Genomic DNA, 16597 nt, shown 5'->3' with positions numbered 1-16597 from the left:
AATGGGCCCACTGCATGGATCTCGCCTGATGTCAAAGCCCCTAAACTGAAGCAGCCCAGGGAAGAACGCATATGCATTGATATGAGACTCCCAAAGAGAAAGACAATCCTCGCCCACGATGGGCGACATATTGCTAGATCTACAGAGGGCGGCTGTGTTTCCATGATAGACCTCTGTGCTGATTGCACCAGCTTCCACTCCACACAGACTCCTGATCAATGACCAGAGTGTCTTGGCATATGAGTCTATTCAAGTATAAGAGGCTGAGCTTTGAGGTTTCGTCAGCGACGGAGGTGTTTCAACACACATTACCTGGGGGATTGGCTGGACTCAAGGGAGTTGTCAACAAGAGCGATGATGTGCTCATCTATTCCAAGTCAGAGATTGAACATTTGCAGCTCCAAGTGCCTCAGAGAGAAAGGCCTTACTCTGCATCGAAAGAAGTGTCACTGACCCTCAAAATGTTGCTGCAATTTAGGACTTCCAGTCTCCACCCAGCCCCTTCGAGGTTCGCCGTTAGAGATGATCAACTTTTGTTGTCAATTCCTACCCAATCTGGCCACCATCACGGAAGCATTACGCATGCTATTCAAGAAGAATGCTGAATCGTCTTGCAATACAGCGGCACAACAGGCATTTGATCAGTCAAAGGCAGCGCTACTGGTGGAGATGACCATGGACCTTTCTTCAAACCGAAAATACTTCTGAAATATTGGGGTTGCCAGCTCTATAGAACCGGGTGCGCTTTTGGTGCAGACAGGCGCTAATGAGGTAGACACCCATTGCAAATGGATTCAGAGCTCTGGGACCGACAGCGAAGAGGTACTATCAAATTGAATGGGAGGCATTGGCGCTCCTGTGGGGGTGCAAACTCTTTGACCTGTATGTATTTGACCACCCGATTACAGTGGTAATTGACAACACAGCAGATTAACTAATGCGCCACCCGGTGATGCAGGACCAGAGCCCTGACGCCATGGAGCATAAGGCAGACGCATTTGTACATATGAGTTCTCATCTGGCAGTGGCAAACTCAATGGCACTATCAGACATAACCGAATACAACAGTACAACAGACAACACAGGGGTATGCAGAGAGTGGCTAACCACTTTTAGGAGGGACAATGGAAATCGCTCCTAGGCGACCAAACCAGACACCCCAGATACACAGGCCATCCTCAGTGGACTATGGAGAGTACGCAATGGACTGTCCATAGGAGCTGAAGAGGTCTTACTGAGAGGCACGAAAATTGTTTTCCCCCCAATGCCTGTTCAGAAATTGATGGATATAGCACACATTGGACATCAAGGGGCAACAGAAACCAAGGCAATGTTCAGAATAAAAGTCTGGTTCCCGGGAACTGGAATGTCTGGTGGATGAAATGCTGGCCAAATGTAAGTGTTGTCAAGCACTGTGTCAACCGAACAGGTCTACCCCAATTGAATCACCAGTGAGAGAAGGAGAATCGTGGCAGGCAGTCAGTACAGACTCCGGCACCATCCAGCAATATCGACATTTTGTGGTGAATCTAGACAAGGTCTTGTGGTATCCTGATGCGTGGTTCATACAGTCGACTGCTGCTGAATGCGCACTTCCAGTCCTGTCGGCCATATCTTCAGCTTATGCTTTGCTGGGAACCTTGGGATCAAAAAATGGATCACTATTCCGACCTGTTGGCATATGGGATCAAACACATACGCCTCACACCCTGCTGGCGTAGGACCAAACGAGGCGTGGAACACTTCCTGCACGCATTGAACAAGGTTCTTTGCATAACACTGGAGAGTGGTACTGCTCTCGACTGAGCCCTGCTAAAGTCCAGGTGGCATACACAACAGCACTACATCCCAATACTGGTGTGGCACCAGCAGAAGCATTCATGAATCCAAAAGTGAGGTGCATGAATCGAGAACATGGATCATGACTGGCCAAACAGGTGGTCCGGATCAGGATGAGAGAATTACAAACATCAGGAAATGCCAAATGAGCCGGCCTGCTAGCGGCTGATGCAGTCACTGATACCGGTTGGTAACATGGCACTCAATAGAATCATACACTAACGCACAAGCTTTGCTTGCTGTACGAGTCATTTCCATGGACCATAACTCACTGAAAAGTGGCAATGGTGACAGCAGGAACAGCAGGGGAAAATGTGACAAGAAACTGTAGTTGGTTCAAACGATAACTGACACGCAAGGGGACAGGGATCCAGCAAGGTGCAACCAGCATGGATGGAGATGACTCCTAACAAACCCAACAGCAGGTGGGAGAGATGCACCAGGATGCACAGGGTTCGGGTGCCAATAGTCAGACATCAGAAAATGAAGAGGAGGATGAACAAGATACGCCCAAGTATCCAAAAAGAGAAGCCAGGCGATCAACAGGAAAGCTCCACGACTATATAATGGAGTGAGAGGCGTTTGACAATAGTACTAGAAACAAAGAAAAAAGTGTAATGTTATGACACGTGTTACTGTTACGTTGTTAGTTATGGTTAACTAGGGGCGTGATGGCGTAAGCATGGGTGCGTGTGTGTGCTACATCATGTAATCAATAAAAGGGAGCACCTGTCCTGTGGGCGGGCAATCCGAGCAGGTGTGCTGCAGGGATCGAATCTTAGACCCTTCCTGTTCGTCTTCACCAACGACATCTCAACGGATCTCCACAAGACCATCCTGTCACTGTATGAGGACGATGTTGCAGTCATCTCCCAGTAGTTCAGCAAAAAGTAAGTGGCAAGCGTCATTGGACGCCATCTTGACATGGTACCGCGATTGGCAGATAGGACTCCACACCAGCAAGACAACTGCCACAGTGTTCACCAGAAAGATCAAGGAGCACCTGCACATCAGCCTCAAATAGGAGACCATCAAGTTGGATAGCAGTAGACGCTACGTGGGTGTGACGCTGGACAGCAAATTCAACTGGCAAAGCCATGTAGAAAAGACTCTGCAGAAGGCATCAGGAAAGCTGGCGACGCAGTACGCACTCTTGAAGACCAAGTCCATGCCCCTCTGGACAAAGATCAAAGTCTACAAGGCGATCATCAGACCTACCCTAACGTAAGCCTCCACAGCATGAATGACCTGCCAGGAGCGACACCAGATGAGTCTTCAGAAAGTCCATAACAAGGCCCTCTGGATAGCGGCTGGAGCTCCACTCTTAACAAGGACAGCAAACCTTCACAAAGAACTGGACATCGAGATGTTGGATGAACACCTAGCGAAGTTGAGCAAGAACTTCGCCAAGGACGCGTTTAGAACGCAAACCCTCTGATCTGGAGAGTCACTGCCACCACTGCAAACCTTTTTCACGGCTACCCGCGGCCCATCACGGCAAAGACCCTGTGAAAAAAGCCTTACTGTGAAAAGTCCATCGAGACTATGAAGAAATCCAACCCGCGACTACACACTCAAACCGAGAGGATGGAGTAATGAGGATCACGCCTCGGTTTCCAATAATCACCGCTGATGGATAAAATCTGTCAGCAAGAAGAAGAAAGAAGCTGGGGATGCCAGGCAGCCACAAACACACTGCCGCTGTGCGTCGCGATTCATCGGTAAGGCCTCCCCAAACCTAGCCATAGTTACAATGGTGAAGCTTGATTTGTTGTCCTATGGAATCACAGGCAATAATATTAACAATGCCCAAATAAAGCACCTTCCAGAAACCGACGCTGTTATTCTCCCGCTTGTGGCCTTCATTTTAGTGGCCTCGGAAAAGGTCACGCAGGTGCTGCCTTGATTCCAACCGTCACACGCCTTGTAGATGGCGCTGAGCCCACGAGCTGCAGCAGGTGGCGCTAACCCCCTCTTTCGTTTCATGGCAGTGACATGTCCTCCCCGGGGCAGTGTTGAGGTGCAGTCCGATCGGCTGAGGAAGCCTTGTACCTCATTACTAGCCGGCCTCTAATTTCCAGTGATGTTCTTCTGGCACATGCTCTTAATTAACACATTAATTCGGCAGGGCTGTAAATAAAAAAAGGAGGCTCATTAGCCGAGCATGGGGGTCTCTGATGAGGTACTCCATCTCACTTACAGCACTGGGTGGCTCTCCTGCAATTAATGCTTGGATCGGACAGGCGGGCTCCAACTCGAGCCCAGGGTTGGGTTAGGCCTGCAATGGAGGCCTCGGCTTCCAGCGATCATAACCACTTATGAGAAAAAAGCGCGGCTTCCAGGAAGCACACGGTCCCTTTTCAATAATTTCATAAACTCGTATTTTCATGGCTGCCCGTTCGCAGTTGCCCTGTCTTTCCACGGAGGGCTTTATCTGCGAGAGGGAAACCATTTTCACAAACTCAAGGCCAGCGGGTACGAGCTGTACCGGCTATGGCTGATATGCTTTGTTCCATTTCTTTTTTAAATGTGTTTTTGATTACATTTTTGGGATGGCGCTGTTTGCCACGTCAGCAGAAATTACACATTTTTACAACAAATGGCAATCACCCTTATGAAAACAATTTTAGCTCGAAATCGAGAGATAAAGAAGCTGAAAAAGACAAAAGAGCAGATAACATTACAAAGAAACACCTATATGTTGTGGAGGAACCGGGAATTGTACTGAACCAAGTGCGCCCCCTGTACATGAGTGTGGCCTGGTGCGCTTTGCAGTGGTGAGTAGTCTGCAGAGGTGATGTCATTGTTGTGCCTGGACCCAGGGCACACACAGTTGCTGGGGGGACACCCAGCCAACGCACCCAGTCACAGAGATCACCCTGTGAGACGGTGTGCCTGCGGTCTGGCCATGGCCTGCGAGCACCCAGACCAACGCAGCATGGGTAGCCCAGCACAGGCTCTGACACACAGCTGCAGAGTTTCCCAGCAGGGGCACTGCTAAAAACCGGTGGACAGGGACAGTGTTGCCCAGCAAACGCAGACACAGCACAGCGCTGGAAATGATGGTGCTAACAGTTGACCACTCATCCCTTTTTATTCACGTAGTCACGTGGTCACTGACATGTGACATGAGCACGAGCCCTGGCAGGGCCTCACAATATCTTAAAGGGGTGGCACACCACAGTCATTACTAAGTCATGAATAGAATATTAGTAGAGTCTGAGGTAAGAGGGGTCCACTTGTGGCAGTTAGTAGAGAGAGGAGTGAAGTAAACAGCCTGGGTGGTGCCAGTATGCCAAGCGATCAACAGACATCCTTGACCACGGCCTGTAGCAGTTATTACTGCATACCAAGAAAGCTGGCTTGCCCTCATCATCAGTGGTCGAAGTGGGCGGCAGCGGGCGGGAGAGGTGCTCCTCTACTTTTACTGTTCCTATACTTTTATTTAGAAAAGAAACTGTTGCGGAACGGGTTCATTTTAAAATAAAAGTCTAAGAAGAAGTGGAAACTTGCACTTTCAGTGCACTGCACTGACCGTTCCCCTACACAGCAAGCACATGTGTTTTGGGGTTTGTATTGTGCGTGTTAGGGGGCATGGCAATGGGGTTTGTGGGGAGCGGTGCAGGCCAGTAGGGAACATAGTTCCACTAATTCTTTTCGTACACTTTGACCACTGCTCATCATGTTGTGTCATCTTGTCTACGTGGTATCAATCATCCTGGTATCCACTGGAGCCCCATGGACACCACTGCACACTTCTTTAGTCTCTGGCCTGTAACAGTGTGGAGGCGGCCATTGTAGCAGTGTGCTCATTCTGCATCTAAAGAACTGAAACCAAAAACTCAAAGCTCAGAGGTTTGAAATTAATCATAACTAGTGCCGGGCAAATTTATTCGGGTAAACTCCTAACTATCCGAAATTTTGAACATTCGGACAGTCCAAGCTTCCTTCAGGGTTTGGGTGGGGGGGTTCGGATGAGAGTGCAGGGGGTGGGGGGCGTCGCGTGAGTTTGGCTCACTTGGAGATCATGATGATGCAATGGCAATAGTGAGTACGAGCGGGTGGAAGCGATGCTCCTCTGCTTCGTTTTTAATTCCAATTCCACCATTCCCATAGGTTTATATTAAAAAGAAACAGATCCAGAACGGTTCTATGCAAAATGACAGTATTTAAAGTAGGAATGAATTTGCTCCGGTAAATGTGTGTTTGTCTGAGGGACATGCTGCAAGCACAGTGCACCATTACAACTGCGTAGGTCACACCTTCTGGGCACTGTCTCACAGTGTCCAGTGGTAGATGTGTACCAAAAAAAGTAGTGGAACTGTGCCCTAGCGGGAAACCGAGGAGGCAGGAAGGGAGCATCGTCAAAACCTTTTTCAAGGGTTGCAGCCATGCTGGTTGACAGCCAATTAAGTTGAAACAGATTTCAGTTTAGCTGTAACTGCTATCTGATGGTAAAATGGAGAAGTGTGTTTAAACATCACAAAGAATCGTTCCAGAATGGTGAAAATGGTTGCAAAAAGTATTGGACTGTTAAAAGTAAAACATATCAGTAGTGGAATGCTGCTCCCGACCGTTCACGCTCACTTCGACCACTGACAGTGACCAGTTTGGACAGTCGAAAAAGGATGATGTAGAGCTGGGATCGCCAACCTTTCGTATGCAATGAGCAACATTTGCTTATCAAATGAAATGGTGAACAACAGCCATACCTTGATGGAACATATTGTCTTTCAGATGGTGACAAAATGATTGCGACCCAAATTGCAACGGTAGCAAATGGAATTATGCAAATAGAATGTATTAATGTGCAGCGATTTAATAGTAAGTCGAGGTCCAAACCTAGACCAGGTGACTTTGTTCAAGTTTTTAACCGAATTTGAGATTAAGTTGATGTTTTCAAGGAATGTAAGTGACAAATGGGGCATTTGTAAACACTCAAGACCATTAACACTGGTCAACACATATGTAATTTTAATTGTACTTTACTGGGGTTTTAGGGTTACTGGCCAAGAAATATTTGGGAAACATAGTGGCAAATGATGTATCTGGAATCATGTTAGGCCAGTAATGTTGGTCACATAGTCAATCATTCAAATACTGCTGTAAAGAGTGGTTTGGTAGTTCTACCTTTGATATTTGGAGAAATGTATTGATGTTTTAACAATAACTTATTAACAAGAGGCTTGCCCTGCCCATTCATGTCCATACAGGCTGCACCAACATATGCCAGTGTTACCATAGAAGAACTCCCAGCTAGGAAACTAATTCTGTGTCACAGAAAGAAAGTATATCCAGACGGGCTGTAATAAAGAAGGCCAATCTAAGCACTTAATGATTTATGTTTGTTTTTTGTCCTTGATATCCAGTACAAAAATGCAATGCCACACTACAGATATATGGTTAGATAGGCACTTATTAGTTTGGTTTTACCCTTGATGTCCAAGTAAAAGTAAATGTAGACTGGAACCACCAATGTATACTAATCTATCCATGTAATAACACTTAAGTTTGCTTTACTCGTAAAGCACACTAAAGAATTTTTACTGTGCATCAAAGGTAAAGTGAAAAACAATGCCATGCCCCCACCAGCTTCCAAATCTAAATTTAGTGACCTGCTCCCCCTTCACACATGCAGGCACACATGCTCTTATACACACGCATTCATACAACAAGCAATCTTACATCCGCCCGCACATTCATACATCATTCAAACAAACTCCTTCCATGCATGCATACATATAAACAAACACTCAAACATAAACGCGTACATATATACAAACAGACAAAAACATTTCATACACAAAAGTCACTTCACTTACCTGCTTGCATCCTCAGCATGGAGGAGCGGATGGCACACCCCTCTTCTCCATAGTGTGAACATGCTGACTAACAGGAGTGGTCTGTGTCAGTCAGCGTGTGTTTGCTGTTAGTGCAATAATGAGAGGCGGTGGGGCCAGACTTCCAACGCCCCACTGTCCTCTCATTGGTACAACGTCATTTCATCGCCGGATGTTTTTTCGCAGGGTTTTTTACCGCAGATTTTTTATCGAAAAAAATCATCGCATTTTTTGGGGAGGTTAAACAAATTATATAAATTGGGTGTGGGTGTACGGGGATATAAAAAAAATTAAAGGGGATGGAGGGCTTGTGGGAGTAACCCCCCGAAAAATAAAAACATTTATAAATTTGATGAGTTTTTACGAAAAAAATCTGCTGTAAAAAACCCTGCGAAAAAATATCCTGCGATGAAATGACATGGAACCCTCTCATTACGGTGTGCTATGTTTGCTCTGCATTACACACAGAAATATATGCAGCAGGGACACATACCTGCCCACAGTCCCCGGATATAATAAAGCACACTGGTGGACTGTGCTACCTGCTAGTCAATCCAGTCATCATCTCCCAACCGATTGTGAGAAGCTGCCACTGGCAATGGGTATTGAACATTGTTGTAAAAATGCGTGATTGCATTAAATGCAAATCTTGCCTGTATAAATTAGGCATATGCAAATGACTCAAGGATGGAAAACTGGCCATGCATGTCACCTATTGATCAATGATCCACATTTTAACTGTTCATAAGAACAGAGAAATACAATTACTCACTAGGGCAAAAACATGGACATGTAGGCCACTTATTTTTCACATCCAGATCCTAACCAGAGAACTTTGCAGTGGCAGAATTTTTGCTGACTGCACCAAAGGCCAGATACTTAAAGTGGGGTACACACAGCTAAACTCTAGAAGCATCTACCCACTCAAATCTGCCATATCTCAAACCAGAGTTTGGTCATAATATTAAAACACATCTATTTCTACTGTAAGTAGGTTGGTGCATGTATCTGATTTGAGTTTTTTTTTACAGCGCCAAGATGCCTTTGCAAAGTGTACACTGGCTGCATAAAAAACAATTATCATACAACCATTAGACCATTTCATTGGCGTATTGAACAGTTCTAACAAATGATGTGTTTGATGGGTACAAACACAAATCTTGAATGTACCAAAATGCCAATTGGAATAATAGTGTAATATTCACTCATTTGCCCATTATGCATCTACCCAGCTTCTGTTAGCATCCCTATTTCACCCTACCCTGGTATATAAAGGAGAGGCTCCGTTGGTTACAGTGCTTCCTGGACAAAGTATGTACCTTCTTCAGCCAGTGCTCCTGCTGCAAGTGATGTTGCGATTGTGGAGGGTTGCCAATATAGGCAGCCCTTGTAAATGAGGGTTCAAAGGATGGTTTAATTGATAATTACAGCAGCAGTAGCATTGTTCATCCATGTGCTTGCCAGGTATGCCTAGGTTTTAGCCTCCATATTCTCCTCCACCTAATTGGGTCAATGCACATTGCACACCCAAAAAGCCTAGCCAGTGTGGGTGCAGCAGGAGGTGGTTATGGTATTTTATTGTATTAGTTAGATCTTCATGCAGCCACCTTAATCTACAGCCCCAACATTCACATCATGAGCTTGCTGCCAGGCTCTCTGTGCTATGTAGACCCATGTGACCACCCAATCCCTGCCCTTCATCCTACCGTGACGATGTCTCCACAAGTACTATGCCATCTACCTGCTAGTTTTGCCTCGCTTTCCTGGTTCATCATGCACTTCCATTCTTCTCTCATCACTGTAGCACCTCACTTTTCTCGGCCTCCATGCAGTAGCCCAGAGCAAGTTGCGAGCAACATTGTAGGGAGGTGCGAGCAATATGTTGCTCCTGAGCTACACGTTGGGGATCACTGATGGAGAGCAACAGCAGCAGAAGAAAATGATGACGGGAGACGGCCTCAGACTACAGCTCGCTCTAAACAGAGCAGTCAGCTGAAAATCAGGTATGCTGGTATTTTCAAAGAAACAATGTCCTTTTAAAAAGTAGCAAGAGGTAATTTTGATTGTTTGTCTTGAGAAATACAGATTTCGGAAGCCAAATGTAGAAGCCTGTGGATTTAGAGAGATGCAAAAGCCCCCATTAGTTTTAACAACAGCCACACAGGCGGCCTATCTTCTGCCACGCGGTGCTCTGAGTATCAGCTCGCAGAAGCAGAGTCTGTGCAGCATAGAGATTGGCTGAGCAACTGTTTTCCAAACCAACATGAATTTAAATCTGACATTTAAAGCATGAGTATACATTGTAATGACAATGTCTTTGCTCTATCATTAGGTTGACCAGATGTCCTATTTTTTGGGACCGTCCCTGAATTAGGCTCTCTTTCCCCTGTCCCAAGAGTATTTTCAATTAAAAAATCATGTCCTGGTTTTGGGAAGGGGAGGGTGCCTGCTGCAGAACTGCAACAATTTAAGCAGATATTTTAAATGATAAAGAGGCTTGTCTCGCCACCTGCTTATCACCTTTGTCGGACACCTTTAGGGTAGCCTCGAACCGCCAACCTTTTTGGTAATAATCATATGCATTCACTGATTGCCCCAAAGAGACTGGTTAATAAATGTGCAGAGCATAGCCTGTAACAGCAATCAAAGCAAAAGCTTGTCAAAGCGCTAGTGACATCAAATTCTTCAACCCTGCACATAACTCGCACCACCAACGTGCACTGCTAACACTAACACCCAGGACATCAAAGATGACATCACAAATGTCATTGATGACATGACTGATGACATCACATGTGTAGCTCCCTCTTTTTGCCTTTACTGACATATCTAAGCCAGGTGGCTTTCTTCACTGTCAGTCAGGAATTAAAAAAATAAACAGTACTATTTATATGCAGAGGGAAATACGCGTGAGGATGTAGAGCGTGAGGAAAAAGAGGATAAAGAGAATGAGGTGGGGGAATTCCCTACTACCAGCACTCGCCGGGAGTCGTGGGTGTGGCGGTTGTTTACCGTTTTTGGTAACGTACCAAAAGCATGTGCGTACCTGTTCGCCTGTAAACAGTGCAATTTGGTGCTGAGTCGTGGGAGACCTGGTGCGTACAGCTTTGGTACGACAACCATGAAGCGATACCTAACTTCATTCCACGGTGCGGACATTCGCAAGGTGGTACCATGTAAAGAAGGTAGTAGGTTGAGTTCCGCCGCAGCATCCTCCGTGTTCGATCCTCTCACCACAAGAGACACTCCTGTGGGAGAGCGCATCCCTCTAGCTGCCTCACAGGCCATTCGCCATGCTGTTGACCCTTACCTTTCGAGGGTCACAATATTGTGTATGTACTGCGATACAGTACTCTGCAGGGGGAGAGTCTTCGAAAAGCTTTCAAGACTACAGTCACGGAGCACCAGAAGAGCTGCTACCTACCTAAATAAGGCCCACCCTACATCTTTCTCTCTCCACCTGCCCTTTCTTATCCCCGTGGTTGGTGTCCCTTCCTTACCCTCCTTTCCCCTCCTCTCCTAGTGTGTCGTGTGTAAAAAATCCCAAAAAATATAAAACAACAAAAATAAAAAAGGCTCTTTTCAGAGCCGTCTTTCTCAGTTTAAAGATGGAACTATGAAGTAAACGGTGTAGGCTTCTGTGAATTTTTCAAAAAGTCAGTGGACAGTCCTAGGACAGAAACAATTTGAGGGTACAACCCTAGCAAAAGCAATGCACTTTTCTATGGGAGTAAGTGGTGGCTCTGAAAAGAGCCTTTTGGTGGTGTTTTGTGTGTTTGAAAAACTTGGATTCCTCAACATGTAATGCAAAATAGGTGACTAGAATGGCAAAAAAGGTTGCAATGCATTGTGTACATTTCGAAGAAAAATCTGATTGCCAGCATATGTAAGATGGACTTCATCTCTGCAAAAAATGAATCTGCTGCGAAACATAATATTTTCATTGTGGAAAGAGGACATGCCAATATCTCTTAGAAAGGCACAAACAGCCTTATTGACATTGCGCCTCGCTTTCTCCATTTGTGGACCATATAAAGAAGAACGCAGCCACATTTGTCTTTCTGCAATACGTGAAAAAACTACTTGGCAATTTGGAAACATGTCCATGACCTTCTCAAGTCCTTCCTTCATTGCAAATTGCAAAGAAATTCCAGACACAAGCCCTAAACTGTTTCCTTCACAATGAATGATAATTATATCAGGATGACGCTCTGTCTGTAAAGTAGCACAGAGAGGTACCAAGTCCAGCCACCTCATTCCACGCACTCCATGCCAGCGCACTTCTACATGAGGGAATCCAAGATCTGCAGATATACCACAACGTTCTGCATGCACCTTCAACCAATGTATCCATGAGTCTCCCAAAATCCAGATAATCTGTTTTCGAGCCGACACAGCCGTAGCTGTCTGTTCTCCTCTCAGGAAAAAGAAGTTCATACTCTCCGTTCACAACACACCCACTGAACTTTACTGACCAATCCCTAGCTCCTCTCATTTTCATTTGCATGCCTCTCCACCCCAGAATTCCCGTATGTAGTACGTACTGCCTGCAGTCTACCGCCATGTCCGCGGACATGTAGAGGATCTGAGCATGACGACTGTACATTTAAATAGTGCTCCCCTTTTCCCCTTTAAGGTGGGCTTTGAAAAGAGCCGTTTTTTGGGGGGTTTTATGCAGATGGCTGACAGACACCTGTTATTTTGTATTTTTTTCTTTTTTTTTTCTTCTTAGTTTACTCCTACAATCATCACATAACCCTCTCCAAAGCAAGCCTTACATTCCAAAAGAACATGGCATTTCCCAAAAAAGATAAAGAAACACCATCTGCTTCAAAATAAGCCGCATTACTAGAAACAATGTTCTCGTGGCTGCAGAAAAACATACGAGCTCTTAACATGAAAGCACGCATGCCGCGATTGATTGCACACCTACCAATACTTTGATCAGGTCAAAAAACAGAACTGTTGTCCCATTTTTCTCTAGGGAGTAAGCCAGAAAAAATTACTTTCGCAGTTGGAAAGATGTTGATGACTGCTTGAACCAACTGTTCCAAATCCTCCAACAAAGTAGGTGAACTCACGTAGCCCAAATGGAAAGCACCATAGTGCAAAACTACCACATGGGGACTGTTCATCCTACGCATTTCTCTGCAAACTTGGAGAATTGCCTCTACATTGCAATCCGTTGCAGCGCTCCACACCACCTCCACTCCTCTTACATCGAAATTGTTTGCCACATGCCTACATTCAGAATAGTGCTGAAAACCATGGACAAAAATATCTCAGAGCACCAACACCCTGACTGTCTCCACCTCTGCCATCTTCCTGCACACACTCTCTTTCTACACAAATCAATAATGTCAACATCTGATTGGCTGATCCCTATAGTCCCCTTTCCATGCTGGATTTGCTGGAAAACCCTGTATGGCACACCCTACCCACAGACAAGCGCGGTGTCCGTGCGGCACATAACTCTTAGCCAGCCCTTCTACCATTTCCACATCACTCGCAAATCCATTCCCTCATTGGACACAGCTAAGCAGTCACACAACCATACACCAATCACATCAAGACCTCTACATCTAACTCCGTCATCAGAGGTCCGCACTTCAAATGTACTGTTGATCACTCTGAATACAAGTCTCATATCATTGTAAAGCACCTACTACAAAAACTATTGTGCAAGTCTCGAGGATTTCTACTTACAGCTCCATGCATACCCACATGCATGATTACTAAGTACAGGTATGCATATTTTATTCAGAGTACATGTGCAACTCTTATGATTCCATTTAAACAAATTAATGCCACTAAATCTGCATAGCCAATACATACATACCAAAATTTCCGCTTTAAGCGCAAGACTTCCGATTTTTCATTGAAAATTCGCACTACTTCTTACTATCTCCCGCATAACCTATACATACGTGCCAACCCTCCAGATTTACGCGCAAAACTCGATTTTTCATTATAAAATGTCACAATGTTTTACTGTCTTCCACCTACATTAATGCTACTTCCAATGCGATCGTTCAAGAACAATAAACATTCCCGATTGCTGTGGTGACATCTCCCTCTCAGGTGCTCCCGATTTTTCGCATTCCTACTTATAATATGAAAGTATTCAAATTTCTCCCATCTACTATAATAACCTATCACTTCCAAACCTCTCTGCTATCTACAACACAGCTGCACAAAAACAAGGGAATTTCATGAACTTAAAATTGTACTCATTTGCGAAGCAGGTTCAACTAACATATTGCAAATAATATATAAAGGCTGCACATAGTCAAATGAAATGCACGCATACACTGTGTTGAGATATCAAATGAGAATACTTCCACGAAAGCTGAAAAATGAACATGTACAGTAACATCAGTGTTATAAACACACAAAATTACTAACTTCTTCCTTTTACAATTGCTGTGAAGACCCCTCTCCTGAAAATCAACAGCATCTACACTACAAACAACATATCCGAAGAAACCTGGTCATTGCACAAAAAAAGTAAGAACAAAACTACCTTTATATTCTTACTGTTCCTCATAGAGACTGTGTGGGTTATTTATGTAATTTGCGCACCCAAAAAAACATCAATTTTTGAACCATTCTGCCCACAAATCCCCATTTATTAAACAGAGATTAGCAGGCAGAATGGCACGCAAATCCCCGTTTTTTTGGAACACAAATAACATACTCAACCCTTAGAATGTTAGTACTACAAAACAAAGAACTGTTTTAATTTTATATCATTATGTTTACTATTAATGCTTCTCCTCACAACTAGCTCACTTTGTACTCTCATCTGAACCGCAGTGTAGTAACATACAAACAGAGGAATAGCCTTCCCAGCTCATTGTAACTGCCCAATGCACATTCACACACCACCACATACATCTTCCCCATCAAACTCATACACGCATGCACACAGAACACATACATTGTAAACAGACCAACCCATACCTTCTTTTTTTTCAACAGACCCCAAAGAATGCCTACCAAAAAGCAAGTCCTTAGAAAGGTACGCAGAAATAGGGCAAATGAAAATAAAAGTGTCCAAAGTAAGCATCCATCTCGACCAGAGTTTGTACAAAATGTTGAAACAAAACAGCTAATGCAGTCATTTAGCGAAACAAATGAAGCTTCAACTACAGAAACTTTGCCTCCTCTATCAAAATGTGGCATGAAACAGAAAATGCTTAACAAGGATTCGGCTACCACTACTGCTAACACTGCTCCTATAAATCCTGAAATATTAGCAAGAAACCATAGTAAAAAAAAGTATTTTAGCAATCCTTCTCAAAAGGAAGTTATTTATTTTAGTTTTAAACAGGATGAAACCACTAACAAAGCTAAGTACTAAACTACAAAAGAAACTTCTCAATAAACGGAATGTCAACAAAAATAACTTCTTAAATATTTGTGGAGGTGAATGGAGTCACACAACGACCACAGAACCATATTTTAATGAAGAAGCATACAAACAAAATCAAACAAACACAATTGCCATCCATAGCAGTGGACGAGGATATAAAAAAATCAATAACACCATCATGGAACAAGAAACACTGCTTACAAAAGTACCCCCAGAAAACTCAGAATTACCTCTCCATTCTTTTTTTTTATACTTTGGTTTTATTGGCATTTTCTTTAACAAACAATAGGCCCCTTAGCATATTCAAATGATGTACAAATGACTGGCCCAATGGCCCCCGCCCCTCCCGCCCCCACATCCCAAATACGACCCCTCCCCCCAACAACTTAGACCCCAGTGATCCCCCTTGTTGGGGAGTCGCGTTGCAAGCTCTGTAAGACCGGAGCTTGGGAATGAGCGTGAGCGTTGACTTCCTGTATGGCTATATTTCGTCTGCTGTTTCCTGGGCCGTGGGCACCTAGTCCATCTCTGTCTCTACCTAGAGGATCAGTGGACATCCCATCCCCATGACTGTTCCACCCTGTACCAATTCGCTTGAAATGAGGCAGAGTCATTGGTCACCATTGCCATTAATTTGTCCATCAAAAACATGTTTTTAACTTTCTGTAAGCAGTCCTCCTTCGAGGGGGTCTCTGGGCTCTTCCACTTCTGGGCTAGGGCAACCCTTCCCACCCGTAACATTGTTTCCCACATTCTGGCGTACCTCAGTATGTCCGTGTCCTCTGGGGGGAGGCCCAGCAACATAGTCAGAGGATTCTGGGGGAGTATTTCCTCAGAGACTTCAGCGATCCAGCCCCTTACCTTCTCCCAATATGCCTGTACTTTTGGGCAGTGCCACCACAGGTGTGCTCGCGATCTGACCTGATCACATCCCCTTGGGCATGCGGGGGACACTCCTGGGAACATTTTCGACAACTTTGCGGGGTCTCTGTGCCATCCCTGAAGGATCTTGACGTTATGTTCCATGTCCGCAGTAAATAAGTTCCCATGGAAAGCTATTTTAAATATCCTGGACCATGCGTCCTCTGAAATCTCTTCCCCTGCCAAGTTGTTCCAAAAAGAACGGAAACGCCTCCTCTCCCCCAAGTTGACAGTGTCCAGAATTTTATACATCCCTGATACCGCCCCCTTCTTGGAGGACGCTGTGTCTAGTAGCTTCTCAAAGGGGGTCAGCTGTCTCCTCAAGTTTTGGTCCCATGCTTGGTCGCAAAGGATACCCTTCAAACGGAGATATTCAAACATGGAGAGTGATCCCTGCCCGAGAGCTTCCCTCAATTCCTCATATGATAACAATTCCCCTTCCTTAAACATCTGCCCCGCCCATTCCATCCCCGAGTCGGACCAGGACTGTGCGTAACGGAATCCCCTACTTCCCAGTTTGAGGGGGTGTCCCCATAATGAGGACATCGGGGACGGCCATGACGTTATGTATGCCGTCTGGGAGCCCTCGCGCCAAATCGCCCAGAGAACACCCAGTGTAGGG

The sequence above is a fragment of the Ambystoma mexicanum genome, chromosome 2q (assembly GCF_040938575.1).
Source record: "Ambystoma mexicanum isolate Mex_15411 chromosome 2q, UKY_AmexF1_1, whole genome shotgun sequence".
Classification (NCBI taxonomy): Eukaryota; Metazoa; Chordata; class Amphibia; order Caudata; family Ambystomatidae; genus Ambystoma; species Ambystoma mexicanum.
The sequence above is the reverse complement of the archived record's forward strand: the minus strand, read 5'-3'. Positions refer to the sequence as shown.